Genomic DNA, 21192 nt, shown 5'->3' on the forward strand with positions numbered 1-21192 from the left:
GGCAGTTTTGGTAGGAGCATAATTGGGACATGGATCCCTCAGGCGAGGTGGATGAGGCACTCCGACAGCATCTGGCTCTCTGGATGGATGGACACACAGATGGAGGAGTTCTGAGTGACTGAACAGCGCTGGGGTTACTCAGCAAGCTGGCACAAATTTGCTGTCTGTGAGGAACCCTGCAGTGGGGCTGAGGCCATTCCAGCTGAAAACCTGGAACCGAGAGCATGGAAGGTGATAGGGAAACACAAAGAGCGCCGTATTAATTAATATTAATTGTAGAAGATTAGCTTTTAAGTTAAAATCTTAAGTAGTTATAGAGGGAATTTATGCATCAGGAAGAAGTAGGACACGGTATAAAAGCACCTTGATTCATTTGCAATCCAAATGAAAACATGCAAAAAGGGTTTTTTGCAATTTGTGGTACTCTTAGAAGCCGGGACACATCCTACAACCAAAAATCATTGCAGTAGGACCAAAAAAAAAAAAAATGGTGTGCTTGACAGTAGCTGTCACAGGATAGTGCTTGCAAAATTATATTCAAAAGGATGAAATTTATTGATTATTGACCTGTTGAATAGCACATGAAATTACCTTTTTGAAGGAGGCTTACCATTGCTTCTAATTATCTCTCCTACCTCTTTTGCTTTCCCAATTTATGAATTCCCTGATTTTTGTCAACTTCTGGTTCTCTACTTAGGCTGTATAATTTAGCATCATAAATAGCTGAGACTGGCAAGCAGTGTGTAACTGATAATGTATCCAGCAGTTTCTTTTCTGTTCTGGAGTAATTGTAAACAAGAATAAAACTGATTATTTCAGCAAACAGTCCCAAAAATTAGTTTTAATTTTAGATTTTTTTGTCTGCAGCCCAGTAGAAAGAGGATGGTTTGTATCAGTGGATCTCTGCTGAGGATGGAAGGAGCCAAAAACTACCATGACTGCACTTAAAAAGGATTCCCATGGATCTTTGTTTTGTGGGACTGTGGAAAAAGAGGTGGATTTGTGTCACCTGCAAGCTCATCCTTCACTGCTGAGCACTTTGTTCATCCATTCTCCAGGAAAGATGCACTTTGTTGTCATGTTTGATTGTTAAGAGGTTTTATGAGGTCTCTTCAGGCTTGACTCCATTTGGAATTGACTTTAAGGTTGTTCTGTCCTTAAGGCAGGAGCATCAAGGAGCATCCTGCTCCCACTGGAGCGTGTGTAACACAGAGCAAGTCAGGGCTGCCAGTGGGCTGAATTCTTCAGTGTGCAAGGAAGGAGTCCTGGTGAGCAGAGTTTTGTTCATTTGCTCCCTGCAGAGAAATGACATTTGTTCTCCACAGCGTTTTCTCTTGAGAGAACCAGTTATTGGCTTATGTCACAAGCAGTCTGCCATTCCTCAGTGATTTGTTCCTCCAGGCATACATGGATCCCTTTCACTACTCAGTGATCCAAGTTTCACTCTTCCTGATTGCAGGAGTGTGTGGTGACTGTGAGGACAGAAACTCTTCTTGAGTGTGAGTTAAAGTTCATCTGGTTTTGTTCCTGGTGCTGTGCTGCAGAGTGTGGGGTGGGTGTGTGTGAACACACACGTGCTGATAGGGATAAAAGGCTTCAAAGTTAGTATTCATTGGCTGACCCTAATTCTCTCCAGGCCTCTGCCACTGGTACAGACTGGCAGAGCCTAACAGGATAACCAGAATAGCAGTAGATAATCAGAATGGCAAAATTCCCCTTCTCCCTTTGCCTCCTGCAGCTGGTTTGAGGGTAACTAGCAGTGTATGTAAGTAATAGACAAGTATATGTAAATAGTAAGTGTATAGGTAAATAGTAAGTATATATAAATAATATATAGTAATAGTAAGTAATATAAATAATATATGTAATAGTAAGTATATTATACTTACAATAGTAAGGATATGTAAATAATAGACAATATTATATTAGGCTATACATTATTGTGTGTAGGGTAACTTCTTTGTTGTGTTGAGGGTGATTAAAAAAGTCAAATTTGAGACAGAAAGCAAAAAATAAGAAGGAGGAAGTGATGTTAAAATTTGATGGCAGGCAAACTTCTCCACATCCTTTGTAGCCCTGTTGCTGGATTTCTCTGGTGACATTACATTTGTTTAACTCCTGGAATTAAATCTGTGCTTTCTCATCTGAGTAAAGTTCTAGTATTTCTGCTCTTTGTTGCTTTCTGAAGGAGCCATTTAGGAGATGAGGTGTACAAGAATGCAGTAAAATAATTAAATGCTGTGGTAGCTGTTGTGGTGAGCGAATCTTGATGGCTTGGCTTGGGCCAAGTGTCACTTCAGTGTCACCTGGGACTCACCCTGGCTGGGACTGCCACTGGTACTTCAGAGGCCCTTCTCTATTGCAATACAGTTTCTCCAGGCTTGAGCATGAGCAGCAAAATAAATAATTCAAAAATAATCAAAAAGAATGGGGAGGTAACCCACTGATGAACTTAGTCCAGCCTGTACTCATGGGTTTTTTAGCCTTCTTGGTTAAATATACTAAGCCAACAGTTCTGGTGCTTTGCACAGTACATTAAACAGCTTAATCACACTGTCCTCTCTCACATTCATAAATTTAGTGTTTGTATTCCTGAAGCAGCTGTTTTCTTCTCTTGTTCTACTCTAGCTCTTCTTCAGAATACAAATTCCGGCTCATTTCCATTTTTTCCAGACCTAACACTTTAAAGTTTTGTTCTACTGTTTGGTTTTAAACCCTTTAGACCAAAAAATTGAGTGTTTTGAAGACCACTCTTATTTTTCAGATAAGAGATTCCTTTGCTGTTAAACATTTCCCAGTATTCTTGATCATCCTTTTGGAAGGAGGGTCTTTTGGGACGGTATCTGAGACAGAAGAGCTTGTTCCTCTTCTTGAATTTGACTTGATTGCTTTCATGCAGAACTAATTGCCATGTTTTCACAGGTAGCTCCTCATTCTGGATGCACTTCAGCTTTTACACATCAAAGAATAAGACAGACTTTGGAGATGGAACTTTTAAGATGGAAATTAATAGGGGCTGTGCTTTGTCCTTCAGAAAACTTCAGACCTAAAGTGTTATGGATTTGTCAGCTGAAAGTTTTGGTAATAATGACAGATACTGCTAACACCCCTTCCCCTTCTCCCCCTTTGCTACAGGTTGAAGTCCTGTACAGCAAAGTCTGGTTCTCTTTAAAATCTGAAAAAGATTGTGATTATGTTACTCAAACAGTTCTTCAGAAAACACTTTATAGGTACAGTTTTAAATATACCTATTTATGTAGAATTTTATATACAAGCTCACTAAAGTAACTAAAAAATCAGCTATTGTTCCTTGTTACACATTTACAGCACAATGGATGGAAAACCTTTCAGAGGTACTTGGGGAAAGATCTGGCCCACATTTATAGATTGAGACTCTGACACAAAATGTGGGAAAGCCTGTCTAGCTGTTATTAATGCCATCTTCTCACTTAGTCAGTTTCCTCCCAGAAGGCCAGTCTGTGAGCTTGGAGAGACAACTGCAAAGCCATTTGCAGCTGGCTGGCAGGCTGGAGAGAAACATCCTGAATATCTGAAGCTGATACAAAAAAAAAAAATAAATTCTAAAATCATTTCTACTACACCACAAAGATCATAGGACACTTCACAAACAGACCACAATAAAACATTCAGTGGTAGCTTAGACTGCTCAAAAGCTTTGTAATTGGATTTGAGATAAATTTTTGTTCCTTTGTCTTGCTGTCACATTTCAGAAGTGCAGTAATGTTTTCAGGTTTCAAGAGAAAGATGTCCTGCATGGATGGGATGTGTAAATTCAAATTCAGATACTTCCTACATAATGAAATCCCACACAAGTGTAGGGACAATGGAGAGTGTTAAAATACATCACCAGTAATATTACAGATGATTGTATTTGGCACCTGGTGTAGAACATACCTATGAAGCAGGTATTACCATCTAAATGACTAAAGCTCCCCGGGAGATGATGGAATGTATTTATTGGGTGGCTGACAAGCTGATAACAAAGACTGATGTAACTGTAACTCTGGATTTGTCAGGTTAAAATAACAATTCTCTACCAACTGTACACATGAACAGAAGAATGAGCTGCTGCACTGGGTGTTGTACTTGGTGAATTCTCCTTGTCTTTGTCTTGACCCCTGAACTTCCTTGTTTGTGTTCTTCCCATTTATCCCCCCCTGGTCCAGCTGAGGGGAATCTGAGCCAGGAGCTGGGTTTGGTCATCAGCCAGAGCTGACCCACCACAGTGTCCTGGGCTGTAGTTTAGGATGTGTTCTATCACCATCTTCAGTTCATGGCCCATCAATGCCTTGTGCATGACTCACAGATCACTCCCTCTGGAGTTATCTCTCTTTAATGGGCCATCAAGGAGCTCCTGGATGACTCATCATCCCATTGGGAGATGCTCCGCCCATGGGGAAGAGCCAAGCATTCTCACCTGGATATAAGCTGGGATTTGGGACAGTAGAAGCAGCCCTTACCCACTGGATTCCCAGAGGACCGGAGCTACCAGACCTTTCTACAAGATTTCTGTTTCAAGAAGACCACCTCGTCTGGACTGTTTCCATCACCCAGATCAGGTTGTATTCTGACTCTGTCACTGGTTTTTCTTTTTGTATTTATTTTATTTTATTCTATTTTATTTTCCTTTTCTTCTCATTAAATTGTATTTCTGACTTAGAGCCTCTTACTTGGTTTGTTTTCAAACCACAACACACAGTTAGAGACAATTCTGCATCCAAACTAGTCTCTGAAGGGAATCAAGTGATCAATGCCTGAAAACGAGACCTTCCCTTCTAGAAAAGGTGCATTGTTGAGTTGTGTTTTCGTTTGTTTGTTTCATTGGTTAGTTGTTGTTTGATTTTTAGCAAAGAACAGGTATAAATGACATATCCTTGAGTGGATTTACACTGGAAACTGCTTCTTTGGCTATTAGACAGTGAGGAAGCAGTGTTACCTCTGAGGAAAATGAGTCAGAAAAGATTCATCAGTTTCAAATAAGATGCATCACCTAGTGGAGGTTTATGTGACACAGTGGTGTCCAGCAGTGAGGGGCTGTATTGGGTGGTGCAGGGAATCCTGTCAGTGCCTCTGTTTGTGAGGATGATACAGAAATTCCTCCCCAGCTGTGAATTTATAGTATTTGATGAATTGCCAGGCTCCTGAGGAGACTTAATTTTGGTGATGCTGATGGACATATGCCATGCCATCTATCCCGAGACTGTTCTTGGGCAGAGGTCAAATCTCTCAGGCATTTATTTGGGTTACAATCATGGCTTGGTTCTCTTTCTTGCCATGTGAGAAAAGCACAAAACAGTCCCCAGGTCTGTCAGGTAACTGTTCAAGTAAGTACAAAGCAAAAAAGGCTGGCTGCTATTGTAAACAGAATGGGAAAGGAGTGACAGAGCTGTGAAATTGCTCCTCTATTATTAGAGTGGCGTGAAAAGAGATGGAGATTTTTACACATTTGCTCTCGAAATCTAAGTGGTCCACTGAGAAGTTTAAAATACTGCCATAAATACATGAGGCTGTAATTAATTATGCCTGCATCTATCATTCCCAAAGTTTTTTTTTAGTTGCACAAAAAGATCATTAAAAAGAGAATGGCTGAAAATAAAAGTAAGGGTTTACAAAAATGCTGATTGGTCAATAGTACTGTAAGGACAGGGTGTTTGTGATCATAGACACACAATCATGCTGATGTCTAAAGTCAAAGTCCATGGGCAAACCCTTGGCCAGGTCATTTTCCAAGATTAGTTTCATGAGAAAGTGACAATTTATTAAAAGGTTTTAAGAAAAGGTCAGGTTCTGATAAAGCTTCAAAAGCGAAGTTATTTTAGGTCCAGCATGATTACCTGATAATGAGAGACCCAGCAGGCTGGGTTTTATGGCATTCATTAAGGGCCGAGAGAAGGGAGATCTTTGGTCTGATTTAATGTCTATTCCTGTCTTCTCCCTCAGAAAACCTCAGGTTAGCAGAAACTGAGAAAGCAAGGAGAAAAACTGAATTCTTTTTTGCATAGATACCTTTCATCCAGAAACTTTTTACAAGGGCATGTGGTGCCAGGACAAGGAGGAATGACTTCAAACTGCCAGGGAATAAGTTTGAGGCTGATATTAGGGAAAATTCTTCCCTGTGAGGGTGGAGATGCCCTGGCACAGGTTGCCCAAAGAACTGTGAAGTGTCCAAGACCAGGCTGGATGGGGTTTGGGGCACCCTGGGCTAATTTAGGGTGTCCCTGCTCATGGAATGGGATGAGCTTTAGGGTCCCCCTTACCCAAACCATTCTGTGATTCTGACTCCAGCCATAGTTTTACCTGAGCCTCACCCCTCCCTCGTTCTCTCACTACCTCTGTCACTTCCCAGCAGTTTTTTTGCAGGTACCTCTTTCCCATTGGATGCAGAGGGAAGTGCCCAACCAGGACAAAGATCCTGAAATAGCCTCATGTGCCAGTCTCAGGTGGCAGCTCCCTTCTCCAGTGGCTGGAAATTCCTTCCCTTTCCCTTCCCTGGTTCATTCTGCCCAAGCAGATTTCCTCTGGACGTGCTGAAGTTGGGGCTTCTGAAGGCTCTTGAACTTTTCCTGTGGAATCAGAAGTGAAATCCTGTGTCTTTGTGTGCCGCTACAAAAATGCTGTTTGAGACTGGGGAGAGAGAGCATAGCTGTTTCATTAAGAATGCAGTCAGAGCCCAGCTCCAGCACGGCGTGGCTCGTTAGAGCTCTGCAGCAATGAGCTGTTCTCTGAGGCAACAGGCAAATAATACATTCACATATAGATTTTTCTCTTATTTCATCTTCCTCAGATATCTTTATTTTCAGAGGGAATCACATAATGCCTTTACACTGATAAAAGTCAAAGCAAAAATATTGGTAAAAGCACTCTGTGGTGTTTGAAAGCTCACACTACAGCTTGCCATGACTGAGTTTCTGTCAGGTGTCTCTGTGTGTTTGATTTCTGCCTTTAGCAGCTGTTTCAAGTCGAAGAGGCCCTGACTTGTATAATTTAGTGCTGATTTGTAGCTGGGATACATATGTGTTCAAATAAACATAACATCCCATTCAGAGGTCATAATTACCCTGTGCTCAGCCTCCCAATCACAGAGCTGACTCATTTACATGCAGCACAGGCACCAGTGCTCCATCTCTTTCTAGAGACAAGAAGGTGCCCTTAGATTTTAAAAATCCCTCCTCTGATTTGCTGCTGGAGAAACAAATTAAACCAGCTTGGCGCTGTAAATACCATTTAGTGTTTGCCTCGCAAGGACTGGGGGTTCACAGGGAATACCTCAGCAGGTGTCTCGGGATATTGTGAGCTGAACAATGATAAAAAAAGTCCGTGTGGAGATTGTGAAAAATACCCAGGAGAGAGAGAGAGATGTAACAGCTTGTGTTCACCAAGGTGGCGGGGAGGCCATAATGATGTGTTTCTCTTTAGGAAAAGGGAGAAATTAAGGCCATACAGAAGCAGACCCGGGAGCATACACTATCAGTTTTTGTAGCTGTTTCCAGACTTTATCAGAATACAAAGCGAGGCAAATTACTGAGGGGTGTACTGACAGAAGTTTGTGAAACTGTAATTTTCAAAACTCTGGTAGGTCTCCAGCCATGCTGTGGACAATTATGAATTCATAGTATTTTGCATCAGTGCAAAATAGTGAACGAGGCAGTGAATTGCAATACACATTCACAGGCAATCACTGTCAAAAGGGTGTTGGACTTTGAGAATTTTTAAAATGCTCATGGGCAATGTGACTGATGGATAGATGCAGTATTTCTTTTTAGGGTGAACTTAAAAGGTTTTTTAATCCCTTACTGCTGCTTCTTTCTTTCCTTCCACCTCTCTTGCATGTCTCAAGTGAAAATACCACATGAAAGAAATTCAAGTGTACATTTCTAATCCATGAAACTGAATAGCTGCAATGGACTTTAAGGACCTCAACTTCTATTTTTTGAATACCCAGATGATGGAGACATACACTACATCAAGTCAGACTTTATAACCTTTGTCTGTCTCAAAAAAACCAAGAGATCCTTTTAGAATACAAAATGGGCTTTGGCTGCAGTGAAGTTTGGCAAGTGTTCCTGACTGCCACAGCACATTTGTAGCTAAACTGACAGTGCAGATTCTCTAAACATCCAAGCACAGCCAGGTTTATCACATTCTGCCTCTTGATGTTTGTAAATTAGTCTTGCTTCTCTCTAATAAAAATCCTTGTAGCAGAACCAAGTGTTCAGCAATTCTATGACAGGAGACACTATTATTTTGGAAGCACAGTTATTTTTCTTCAAATTAACTTGTTGACAAGAGGAAAACCATACTGGAGTCACTCAGAATGTTTCTTGCTACATGACAAAAAAGCCTCCTCTATCACTTGTGATTTTAACGTGCTGTGCTTTTGTGGAGGAGAGAACTTTATACACTGACATCTCAATGACACATCTTTATATCTTAAAAATAGTAAAAAAAATCCACCCTATAGGTCAGTTCATGAAAGCAATTCCAGATCTGCAGAAGGCTCAAAAATCAGCTTTTGTCCCAGTATTGACCAAACTTTGGATTGACATCATCTTCAGTTTAAAGGTTTAAATTTCTTCAAACTCTTAGTGTAAGTTTTCCAGAAGAGAAAAATAAAGACCACCATATGTGTTATATGAGATTTTAGGTCTATCCAGAATTAAATTAAACTAAAAATCAAAATGACATTGTTGTTTTAGTTTTGAGTGCTCTGCTGGTGGTTTGATATTATGAAGCATTACAATTTAAGACCAGAGAAGAAAATAGCATTCAATTGGTTTATCCACTTCCACAAAGAGAGGGAGAGTGGCAGAATTACTATAATTTCCTTTTAATTAAAAGCCTCCAAGTTATTAAAGCATGTGGAAAATACATGCAAGTGCATGTCCAGTGCCACTGGCTGGCAAATGACTGCAATCCAGGCAGGGGCTTTGCCCTCCTCCTTCCAGAGCCTCCCCAAACCTTCAGCACTTCCCCAAACGTGTGTTTGGCAGCTGTGCCTGCACACAGCAAAAAAACAGAAATGCCTGTGCTTCCAGAAATACAGGAAAAAAAAAAAAAAAAAAAAAGGCAATCCCACCTCCAAATTCAGACATTTCTGCAGTGTAGATCAAAACCCCCAGTCCAGCTGCAGCAGCAGAAAGCTGTACCCAGAGCAGAGGGGGATGGACAGATTTTTTTTTGTTTTGAAGTGCAGGACTTAAATGCAGAGTTAGCCATCCTAGGGTTTTGTCCCTTTCCCATTATTTTAAGTTCAGTGCTGTTTCCCAGTGCCCAAAAGAAGAGCTCTTCTCAGCAATACCCTTTCCATGGGAAGTGCTGCTCAGAGCTCTGGAGTGCAGGTTCTGAGGAGGCAGTGGTGAGCCCTGCTGGCCTCCCTGCAGAGCCAAACGGGGGTTTTACATCTGTGCTTTTCTCTAAAAGCAGTTAGTGGCATGAAAAGATTTGATTTGTAAATGTCTAAGGCAATAGACTTCATCTTTATAGCGCTCAGAGAAAGGAAGTGTGAGGCACTGAATTGCACAGCTGCCTGCAGAAGAACCACTTTCTTCTCCAAGATCGCCATTTATCAGGCAGATGAAACAGGAATATTTCCGTGAGCATTGTCTCAAGAGCAGTACAGAATATATCTTACCACCTCCTCAAGCATGTGCAGTTTTAATGAGTTTCCACCTGCCAAAAAATCCTCAAGTTCTGCAGACTCCTTTGCCCTCCTGCTACACCTTTAGTTCCACTTGTTAAAAACTGATTATTCAAGCATTCACTGTAAGTAGTGGGCAGAATTCACTAGATAAAGAATCACTCAATAATCATCTTCTCTTTTTAGTTTTTTTTTTTTTTTTTTTTTTTTTTTAAGTAAAAATCAATAATCAGTTTGGATATGAGGAAAAATTCCTTAATTGCAAGAGTGGTCTGGCATGGGAATGAGCTGCCCAGGGAAGTGGAGGAGTCACAAACCCTGGATGTGTTCAGTAATTGAGTGGAGTTGGTTTGCCCCAATACCACCATGCCCACTCCACCATTTCCCAGAGCTTGGGCTTGGTGATCTTGGAGATATTTTCCAACCTTAATGATTCTGTCATTTTGTACTTTGTACTAAGCAGGAATCAATATCAGTAATCACTCTTTGTTTTCGGGCTGTGGACTTCTAAAACAATTTATGTATGTAAGTCTGTCACACCAGGGAATGTGTGGAGTATGACATAAAGACAACTCCAGCCCCAAAATGCACAAGCTCATGGCAAATTTTAAATATCTGCAGGTGTAAACAATAAAAAACTAGATAAAGAATCACTTGGAAAGTGATTTATACTTAAAACCCCAGCATATTTGGACAGTGTAGAGTGTTTTTAGTAGGTCACATCTCTTAGCAGCTGTGAAGGTTTAAATGGGAGATCATTTAAGGCATCAAAATCCTCTTTTTTTTTAATTCTTTGCAGATGCACACAGTGGTCAGTGGTGCTTGTGCAGCTCTCAGAGGTTCATCCATTGGAGGAGGTGGGAATTCTGTCTGGGAAATGGCAAAGGATTCCAATCTAAACTTCAGCAACTCTCATCCAATATTGAAGTCAGAAAACAACAAAAGGCATAAAATTACAGACAGAGCAATATTAATAATTTAAAAAAATTATTTCAGTGACTGAAATTGAAGAAAATGTATAAAAATTTAAACCGAGCTAGACAAAGAAGATACGATTTTCATTTAATAACCCTATCTTAGATATTGATTGCTATTTTTCTTACAAGAGTTTTGCCAGCTATCTCAAAGAAACTGTCCTTTGAGCATAAAACCAATAGAGACCAATTAAATCACAGAACATCCTCCAGTAACTTACATTGGACAGCCAGAACTAAAATATTTTTAGTGCAGCTTAGGAAGTCAGAGCATTCTGAAATTTCATACTCTGTTTGATCTTTCTGCAGATAAATGTAGAAGACTCAGAAGAACTGGCATTTATTTGAAAAATTGCTTTTTATAACCAGTAATAAAATATGCAAATATATGAAGTCTTTCCCTACCCCATGTTTAAGTTATCTGAACCAGTCCTCCATGTATTTCTTTAGATTTTAAGTCAATTTTAATTAAATGTTTCACATCTCACGAAATCAAGAGAGACGTCTCAAAACTTCAGTCAAATATTTGAAGATAAATTTCACAGAAATACAAAACTAAAGCTTGAATAAGTTACTTTTTCTGTCAAAGGAGCTTTAGGCACCAACTTACTTAGAATCTTTAAAATATTCTGAGATTATGATACTGCACAGAGTCTCCAAATTCTTTGACAAGAAACAAGTAAGAATCAGAAACGTTTATTAAGGCAGCCTCCATAATAAGTTTGGACAAAAATGTTTTTGTTTTTGGTGGGGTTTTTTTTGGGGTTTTTTTTGGTTTTTTTTTTCCAACCATATTACAAGGGTTTTTCAGCCAAGTTTTTGGATCTGCAGTTGTCTCTCGAGGCTCCAGTGTCCACTTCTGTGCTTTTGAGAGGTCAGTCAGAATAAACCCTGAGCACTGAATATCACCTGTACTCCAGATTAACCCACTTCTGGTTACTTTATACTTTGAAAACATTCAAGAAGTTTATAATTTGACTCTCACTGAAGAAAGGCAGCTAAATATTGGATAATAATAATAATAATAATAGTAACAACAATAATAACAATCTGACTCATTCTGTATGAGGAGCAGCAAATGACAAACCCCCTGAGTGTCACATTATTAGTGGCTAATTTGTCTGCTGTTGTCCAGTTCTAAATCCAGGCTCTGCGAGATTATGTGCATAAACTCTCTTCCTTCTTTCTGAAATTTGAAAAATTCATTCTGCTGTGTTCTTTCCTGAGCTCTATTCTGCTCTCCCTAGTATTTGTTCTGTCAGCTGCAGTCTGAGAATCTCATGAGTCCCCCACCTCTCCCTCCTGAAATACCAGACTCTTCTCAGCCCTTTTTTACTCACCTTCCTATCTGCAGTTCTCTTGAATTCTCAACCTTTAACTTCCATTTCTAGAATTCCTGCAATTCCTCTCCTCCATTCCACCCTATTTCTCAAGAGCCCAGTCAACTGCCAGTGCAAAAAGAAAAGAAAAAAAAAAGCCAACCCACTTATTTCTTTCTTTACAGTGCTGAAAAGTCTGGAGCTCTGCCTGCACATCACAAAGGTCCTCTTATCTCCCCAGTTCTGTGCTGTCAGCACATAGCAGGAAATCTGAGCAATCTAAGCAAGCTTTAGATCTCCATCACAAACTGCTCCGTGTCCTTTGCTGCTGTTTGGCTCTCAAACTAAAGTTCCCAGCCCACGGTCACAGCAGCTGTTGCACTTTAAGGCTTCTCTCCCTTGAATGAGTTACTTTTTCTGTCAGAAACGCTCTAGGCACTGAGTTACTTGGAATCTTTCAAATATTCTTGGATTGTGATGTTGCACAGAGTGTCCAAATTCAGATCCTGCGCGATTTTCCCCGCCACATCAGCAGGGGATTCAGAGGAACACAAGCTCCCGGCCCTTTTTCTGCACCCCTCCTTCCAGCCTGAAGCAGCTGTTGCACCCCAGGATGGCAAATTCCCAGTGCTTTTTCCCTTTCCTGCGTGCTCAGTCTGAGGAGGTTCATTAAGAGTCTGCACATGCAGCTGCTGTGTGAGAACAGACAATATCCAGCCTGCTCAGGAAAAAAAAAAAAAAAAAAATTGTGAAGGGCTCAGCTTCATTAACAGTGTACCTGTCCAAGAATTAGCTGGAGTTCTTAGTCTTGTGATTTAGAAAATGTGGAGAGGTTTTCATGGGGGCAGCAAAGGCAGATAAGTGCCAAAATCCATTCCATAGTAGTAGTTTATGTTAAGCAAAGTCTGAGTTTTCTGGAAATCAAAGGCTCAAGAGAGCAAAGGGAAACTAAAATCCAACCTAAAAGTACCCCCCAAAATAATGAAAAACACCAATAATATACTGCTTCCTTAGGTTAACTCTCTACTGCTTTGGCTGAAATAATAAAATAAACTGGAAGAAAGCATCACAGGGAATATGGCTCTGTGTGGGTGTGTGTCTGACAATCTCGAAAAGCCATTCAGAATGGAAAAATTCACATTGCTGCTCGGCGGAACTGGGAGCTAGCGAGAGCTGCTTGTTACTAAAAAAAGTATCAGAAAAACCTTAATGATGGCCCTGCTGCCATCCCCACTCCAAATGTTTGTGCTGTTGAGACAGCCAGCCAAGAATCTCATCCTGATGGGGCTCTAAAGCAGTGCAGGACTTCAGCTTCTGGAAGATGGGACACTGCTCTCATCCCAAATGGGGCTTTTGGAAAAAAAACAAAAAACAAACAAACAAAAAAACCAAAAAAAACACACAAAAAAACCCCAACAAACAAACAAAACCAAAAAACAACAAAACAACACCACCACCACAAAAAAAGCAAACAAACAAAACCAAAAAACAACAACAACAAAAAAAAAAAACACAAAAAAACCATCCCAACCCAACGCCCCCCAAAAAACCCGCAATAAACCCAAACACCCCCCCTAAAAAAAAAAAAAAAAAAAAAAAAAAAAGAAGAAAACACCACCAAAAATACCCCCCCCCAAATAATACTAATAAAAAAAACAAACACAACCCACCCCCCCCCAAAAAAAAAACAAAAACAAAAAAACACCACCAAAACCTGAACCCCCTGCACAATCTGATGTGTTTCTGTGCCTGGCAGCCTTTATTTCTTTATTTCTTTATTTGCATTCCCTTTTTCCCAGCAAGCTCTGGAGCTCTCTGCAGCAGGACTGTGCCACCCCCAGGGAGAGGCATCAGTGATTCTGTCCTCGGAGGGTGCGTTTATGCCACATCACTGCCACCTTAAAGGAGGCTGCTTACTGTCCTCAGGAGAGCAGTTCAGCTGCATTACCCTGCCAGGGCCTGCTTCCAAATGGATTCTCATTCCCAGGAAAAGCTGCTGCTGATGCTTTTGTTGATAAGAAAATCAGAAGACCTTCCCCAAACATTTAAGTTCTGCCGCAGCAGAAGTGAGTTGTCAGTGGGGAATGTGCCTTGGGAAGTGGAGCATCGTGAGGTTTTTTTTTTTTTTTTTTTTTTTTTTTTTTTTTTTTTTTTTTTTTTTTTTCTGTGGGGTCACAGAGGTTTGTTTTATTGGAAGGACAAGGAACTGCAAGTTGATCACAAAAGTACAACTAAAAAAAAACCTCCCACAACCCAGAGGAATAGAATTGAATATCCCAAAGCACTACTTTATCTGTTCCACACGAGCTGGAGAAATCTTAAGGATATCCTGTGCTTCAGTCTTAAAATGAAAAAAACCCAGTGCCAGTCACTCCTGAGAATAATGTTACTCAATAAATTAAGGCAACTCAAGCTCAGTATTTTATACCCAAGGGGTGTTAGACTGAGGAAGGATAGGAATTGAGTCTTCCTTTATCCAAGTGGAATTGTGAGCAAAACTCACACTTTCACTGCAGCTTTTAAGAGTATATTTGTCTTTAATCAACTTTAATAAGAAAACAGGAGAAAACAGCTTCAGAAACACCAATCCCCCAAAACGTTCTGGTTTCAGAAATTACTGGAGAATATTTAGTGGGATATGCATTTCCCCTACAAAGCATCATACAGACAGTTGGAATAAAAACCCCTCATTCCACTTTCATTACTGAGGCAGAAAAGCAAAGCAAATGGGAATGGCTCTGTAACCATAGCAACATTTGCCATTATTATTTTTTCAAAGAATTTCTGAGGCTCTACAATTTGAATTCTGCATTCTGAGGATAAAGTTTGCATCAAGGAAAAGAATGGAAGAACTTTATTTGGTTGCAGATCCTAATGGTAACTTTTTAAAAGATTTTTTTTTTCTCCCTAAAGAGTAGTTTAAAACAGAAGTCACATGCAAATAGGAAGTAATATAATGGCTTATAATTTTCTTAAATATACTGTAAGATGTATGTAAATCCCAAGAGACAGGACATAGAAATTATGACTGCATGAAAGCATACTAATTGACAATAGTCAATTAAAAGAAATTCTCAATAATGACAGGAAGTGTGGAAAAGTAATTATTGGTTTCTATACAGAACATGATTTTTTCATAATCATGAATACAAATTTCCTGGATGCTCTTGCTTGGGTCAAATACAAGATTCTTTCTTTCTGTCCCCTTCACCTCAGTGGGTACATTTAATCTCATCTTACATTTTTAGGAGTAATTGTACTCACAATAACTTAGAAGCACAGCCAGTTATTTGAGAAGGGGCTGGAATAAGTGTAAAAGAAATCACTCTTAAAATACTATAGTAACACATCAAAGGCAAAAAAAACCCACAAAAAACAAAAAACAAAAACAAAAACAACCCCAAACAAAACAACAACAGCAAGAAAACAACCCAAAAAAATGCAAACCCACCATGAATAAGAGTTAGGATATAAATTTAGCAGAAGCAGAAGAAAAAACATGATTGGAACATGACTTATTTGTCATATTTTATTCCATAGCAGACATCAGCAGGAGCAGCACTTCTTCTGCTCCATTTAAATGGGAAAGTTGACACTTAAAAATCTATTTCAGTCGAATCAGGATTGATTTAATGAACATTAATCAGATGCAGAAGACTGTGCCAAAATATGAACTTATTAACTGGAATAATTCACTGCAGGTAGGAAAGCCACCTCATCTTCAAACCACCTGCTAGAAAATACAGCTGACCAGAGAATTAAATCTGCCCAGGACTGATGCAACAGAACCTGAAGACTGTAAGGGGAACCAGTCACCAGGTAACAATGTCTCTACCTCAAATCTCTTCTTAATCTTCCTCTTTTGTGCCTGATCCAAACATAAATAACTCCGTGATGAGTAGACACAGCAAGCTATTAGGTCTATTGTGCTAATGATCTGCAAATTAAACTGTAGCAAACCCAAAGCCTCCATGCTGGAGTTGTTAAGACTTTCTCTGTCAATAAGCTGCAGAAAATGAATTACACAATTATACCTCAGTGCAAACTGTAATGACTACAAATTACACCAGTAATTGTATTATACAGCAAAGTGATTTGATTCATTGCTTACAAGGCATAATTAATAAGCTGAAATAAGATTATCTCTATATTCTATCTTTAGAGTCTATTTTTCCAAGGAGTAATTTGTTGGCTTTTTTTTTTTTTCTCTCCCCCAACATCTCATTGCTCTGAATGTCAGAAATATTTAATGTGGTTTTTTTGGGTGAAAGTCATCGAGCATCATCTTAAATTACCACTGATGTAACTCTGGTAGGGTCTGTAAAGAATCAGGAGGCATCACTACTCTCAAGAGATGAAATAGAAAGATAAACAGAGATAAATAGAAGGCAATCTCATATGCAGAGAGCTCTTTAAGGGTATCTGTTGATTAGCAAGGGCAGGGAAATGACTAAGGCAGATTACATTTGCATTTCACTGTTAGGTGACAGTTCATTTTAATTTCATTGATTGTCTTTAAGTTAGGATAGCAAAATAGCCTTTATTATTTCCCAGGGGAAAGAGAATTAGGAGATATTTGGGAGCACTATTGCACAAAGAAAATGTAAACCAGAAGGAGACAAAAAGATATCTTAGCTCTGGACTGTGGGAAACATGTTAAAGGTGCTTGATGATGACAAAATGAGTGGAAATAATCATTAAGAGCACTCCCCCAAATCCTTCATATTCATGCCAGTATTTTCCCTGAAGTCTGCTTTATTAAGATGCTATTTAAATACCAGGAGGTGATGAACTGAGAATAACAAAGGGGTAACATATCAATACTCTCATTCTGTCCTAGGGAGCACCTCTATTCATTCCAGTCAGAGATTTAATTGGGATTTAGTTGCTGGTTTTGATTTTGTTGTTTAAATAAATTGTCTTTATTTTATAAACCTACACTATTCTGCTTATTACAGATGTTTTTCTAGAAGCTTCCAGCTTGATCTCTGTGTTCTTAAGGCAATATTAAATAGCAGAGCTGCCATGGAATGCAGTTTATCCTCCTGCTGCAGTCAAATGAAGGAAATTTGGGAGCTCCAGAACTTGCCTGGGAAGATAAGGCTCATAGAAACAAAAGCTTTAAGAGTTCTCTGGCTGCTATTTTGCTCCAAAGTAAAAAGCCTATTAATTTATTATTAGAACAATCTCCTTAATCGAAGTGCTGATTCAGCTTGTTATTTATTAGATGATTCTAATGATGACTGTGAAAATCAGGAAAGCAGCCAGAACAGCAATCAACTCCATTTTGCAATAAACTAAAGAACACCTGGTGCTTTGCAACTTTGTCCTTTGATAATCTGGAAAACCAATTTTCAGCATCTAAACAAGTGTGTTGGTCACCAGCAGAAGCTGTTTATTTTACCTTTATTTTTCTTTACCCTGTACTTTCAAAATGTTAAGAAATCTATATTAAAATGTTGATATGAAATTCCAGTGAAAAGCCTGAATTTCTAAATGCTTGTATTTTTCCATAACAGTCTCTGCAGTTTCACTCAGAGAGAATAATCTGAATGTCAAATATTTGACAAGTCAATTTGAGCAGAAGTAGGTAACTGTGGAGCCAAGAATTATTTTCAATAATTGGTAGCACTTTGTGTCATGCAAACTACATATAGGAAACATAATTTTCAGCCCAAGAGCAAGGCTTGATAAACCCTTAATTTTAATAGGATTCTTTCTTCTCCCCTCCCATCTTTATCTTAAAAATTCATTACTGCTGTCAGTTATGTTTGATATCACTGTGTTCAGAGATTTCCCTTTATTCTCCCAAACTCAGATAGCCAGGGCAACTTCCAGCCACCAAACACCAAACACAAAAGACTGGAAAAAATCTCACTGCTTTAATGATGAACATAGAGAAATATCTTGGTGATTTGGAAGAGGAAGTCACACTACCTTTCAGTAAATCAAACTCATGGACTCATTAAAGGAAGCTTGGAAGGGAAGAAAACTTTTAAATGCAAAAATCATTTTATGGTTTTTATAATTATCATCTGTATAGGAGTAGGGAATGTGTTCTCAACATGAAAATTACATCATGCATGCCTGTAAATTCTCTGTGAGAGCAAAATCCTTAAAGGATATACAATTCCCTAAACTGGGACAGGCAATCTCTCTGATCTGATCAATCCCAATTCTGTTTATCTGGGGACAGCAGAAAGTGCTCAGCCATGGGAGTGGACACAAATTGGTTACTCCAGGAAACAAAAACTTCCACCCACTCTGCAGTGCTTCCTATCCAGTGTGCTGGTTTTAGGGAAGCATCGCTGAAATTTTAAATAGGAACCACAAAAAGCCCTTTAAGATCTCTACCCAGGATCTTTTTCTCTCTCATAAAAGCAGCACCACCATTTAGTGTACTTTTATACACTGTTTTTTGCAGGACTCTGTTCATATGAAAAGGCTGAAGTCAGTGCACTTTTTACCCCGATGTAATCTGATGTTCTCACACGTCCGATTTTTGACAGCAATGTGAGAAACCAAACAAACTACAAACAAGCCAACCAACCAAACCCCAAAACCCTGACTTGAGTGGCTCCTTCCTCTCAGGAGTCTGCACAGTAGTAATTGGCACAGGAAAAGCTCTACTTCATTCGAGTTTCTTTTCTTATAAAACAGAGACGAGAATACCTTTGAATATAATGCAAATAATTGACTGTCTGCATCTATTTTTGTTGATACATGTCAACCAACAGAGCTGTAAGTTAGCTAAAGCAATTGCACAGCACCAAAAGAATTCTATCCAGAGCAGCACAGTAGATGAAATAATTCTTTTTATGCACGCCACCTCAGAAGTATTATTTTCTATTTCAAAACAATGCAGGTACCCTAGAACACCAAAAAGAAAATAAAGGAAATACACCTGCAAGTGAGGTATATTGTAGGCTCTGTGGCATGCAATTATACACGCTACTACTTTTCAGCTTCCAATTTCAGAGTAATGAAAAATCAAAGTTCACTGAATTACACTAAAAAGACTTCTAGGCTGAAATTCAATTGAGTGATCCATGAGGCGATTCTTTTTCAGAGCTGCTTAAACAGAAGTGTGATCAGCAGGGTGTAGGACTACTGAAACAGGGGAAGTCACCAGCTCTGAATCCCAGGAAAGGATCCTGGTTAAACTGGGATTTCTGTGGGAACAACCAGGTATTCCAAAGTGCAGTGCAAGTGTCTTTCAGTAGGAAAAACTTAATGTTATTCTACTTTTCACTGTGAAATCAACAAAAATTATGCTGTACTCATCAGCACAGAGAGATTCTGTCTGTCTCTTGGTGAGGCCCTGGCACAGGGTGCCCAGATTTGCTGTGGCTGCCCCTGGATCCCTGGAAGTGTCCAAGGCCAGGCTGGACACTGGGGTTTGGAGCACCTGGGACAGTGGGAGGTGTCCCTGCCATGGCAGGGGTGGCACTGGGTGGACTTTAAGGTCCCTTCCAACCCAACCTCTTCTGTGATTCTTCATTTTTGACATCCAGGGATGGAAACACTGCAGCTTTTTCCACTCCCTTGTTCTTAGTTTCCAGGTTTTGCATTGAGTTCTACAAGCCTTAGGTAACTCCAGCTTATTCTGATTAATTTCATTTGTAATAATCAAAGCCACTATGGTTGGTTGGTTTTAAATCTCCCGTAAATCTCAACGTGTTCTGGTATTTCAGGGACATAATGTTTGTGTCACAAAAACAACACAATTAAACCATCACCACCAAACATCCCTCTCTAGAGGCACACAAGGAGCTCCATATTTTCTGCCTTTTTCTGTGTGAACACAACGTTCCTTGGGCACAAATTGCCCCCACCACAGTTTATGCAGCTCCAGTTTTGTTTGTTTTTTTTTCTTTCCTCCTTCATTTTGTTAATTCTTTTTTTCAGCAGTTGATAAGAGTGAACAAAAGCAATACAAAAATATATTACACTAGCACTAAACACTGGTCAGCTACTTGCACTGATTAGACAGAACTTGATAGAGTTGAATTTGAGTTTCAGTGGGAATCTAAAACTTAAACGGATGGAAAATTGTGGTGATGCATGCTTTATTTTTACTTGTTTGCAAAAAAAAGTGCCGTAACTTTATCAAACATTATAAACACTTTCACTGCTGACAACCCTCTTCAAACATCAACTACTGTAATTTCCCCCACATTTACATAATACTGGCTGATTAAGCTGACAGAATTTTCTTTGCTGCTTGCTGCAGAAATCAAAAATAAAAACACAGTGTTAGCAATGGTTTGCCCTCCTAAGAATTTTACATTGGGGTGTAAGAAAGAGTAAAATGGCCAATCTGAAGCAGATAGGGGAATAATCTCAATTACTAATCCCCTCATCCAAGCAGAATTTAGCTGCTTTCCTCCAGTATAAAACCTGCTCTATCTGGGAGCTCGACACCAATCCCAGCCCTGGGTCTGCAGCCCTGCCTGGAGAGAACCATTGGATTCCCTCTTCCTTCACAACCCTCCCTAAATTAGCATCTAACCCTGATAATTTATTTCTCAGAGTAACTGCAAAGCCTCGAGGCCTGAATTGTCTGGCTGTTCCATGAACACAGCTCTCCCATGTTTATTTCAGTCTATTCCCATGTATGTTGTTATTTCGTGTATTGTTTTCAATGTATTTCCCAGTGTTATGTCAATGTATTCCCATTTTATCCCTCTCACCAGCCTGGGTTATACTGAGCAGTGGTGATGTTCATCTCAAGATGCACATGGCAAGATCTGTCACCATGTGGACATAGCACATTTGTAACAAAAATTACCATGTAATTATCATTGTTTCATTGTCGTGCAGTTTCGAAATAATCCATGTTGTCTCACGGGTTATAATTACATCATCATCTCTTTAACTTCCACAGTAAAACCAAAGTTCCAGAGTTGAAAGGGAGGTCAATAGAGAACTGCCAATAACACAGAACATCCATAAAGACAAAGAAATACTCTGCTGTGGTTAAGAAATACTCTCCTGTGGTTAAAGGAGTAATTTTAATTCCTTTCCTTTCTGTAGAACAGGGTAAGTACAAAAAGCTTTGCTTGTGAACACTTTTAAACCACAGTTTTTGAAGTATCACAGAAAGATAGGAGTAATCAATACATTCCTTATGAAATCATCCCATCTGATTCCAGTACACATTAAATTAATTTAGACCAATAACACCCCCCCATGCACCATTTTAACACCATTCTAGAAAGGAGTTAAATGATCCACAATA

The 21192-nt window shown here is 39.4% G+C and overlaps 1 long non-coding RNA gene across 2 annotated transcripts; it reads left to right on the top strand.

Moving 5' to 3' along the window:
* Positions 1-1020: 1020 nt before the first annotated feature.
* LOC136373761 (uncharacterized) lies at positions 1021-15765 on the top strand. Of its 2 annotated transcripts, XR_010745724.1 has the most exons (4): positions 1021-1268; positions 2923-3081; positions 14130-14336; positions 15653-15765. It is a non-coding gene; the product is annotated as an uncharacterized lncRNA (long non-coding RNA). The 2 variants fall into 2 exon arrangements; XR_010745725.1 differs by lacking the exons at positions 1021-1268; positions 2923-3081 and adding an exon at positions 1680-1749 and having other exon boundaries at positions 14149-14336.
* The last annotated feature ends 5427 nt before the right edge of the window (positions 15766-21192 follow it).

This window comes from Sylvia atricapilla, chromosome Z (genome assembly GCF_009819655.1).
Source record: "Sylvia atricapilla isolate bSylAtr1 chromosome Z, bSylAtr1.pri, whole genome shotgun sequence".
NCBI lineage: Eukaryota > Metazoa > Chordata > Aves > Passeriformes > Sylviidae > Sylvia > Sylvia atricapilla.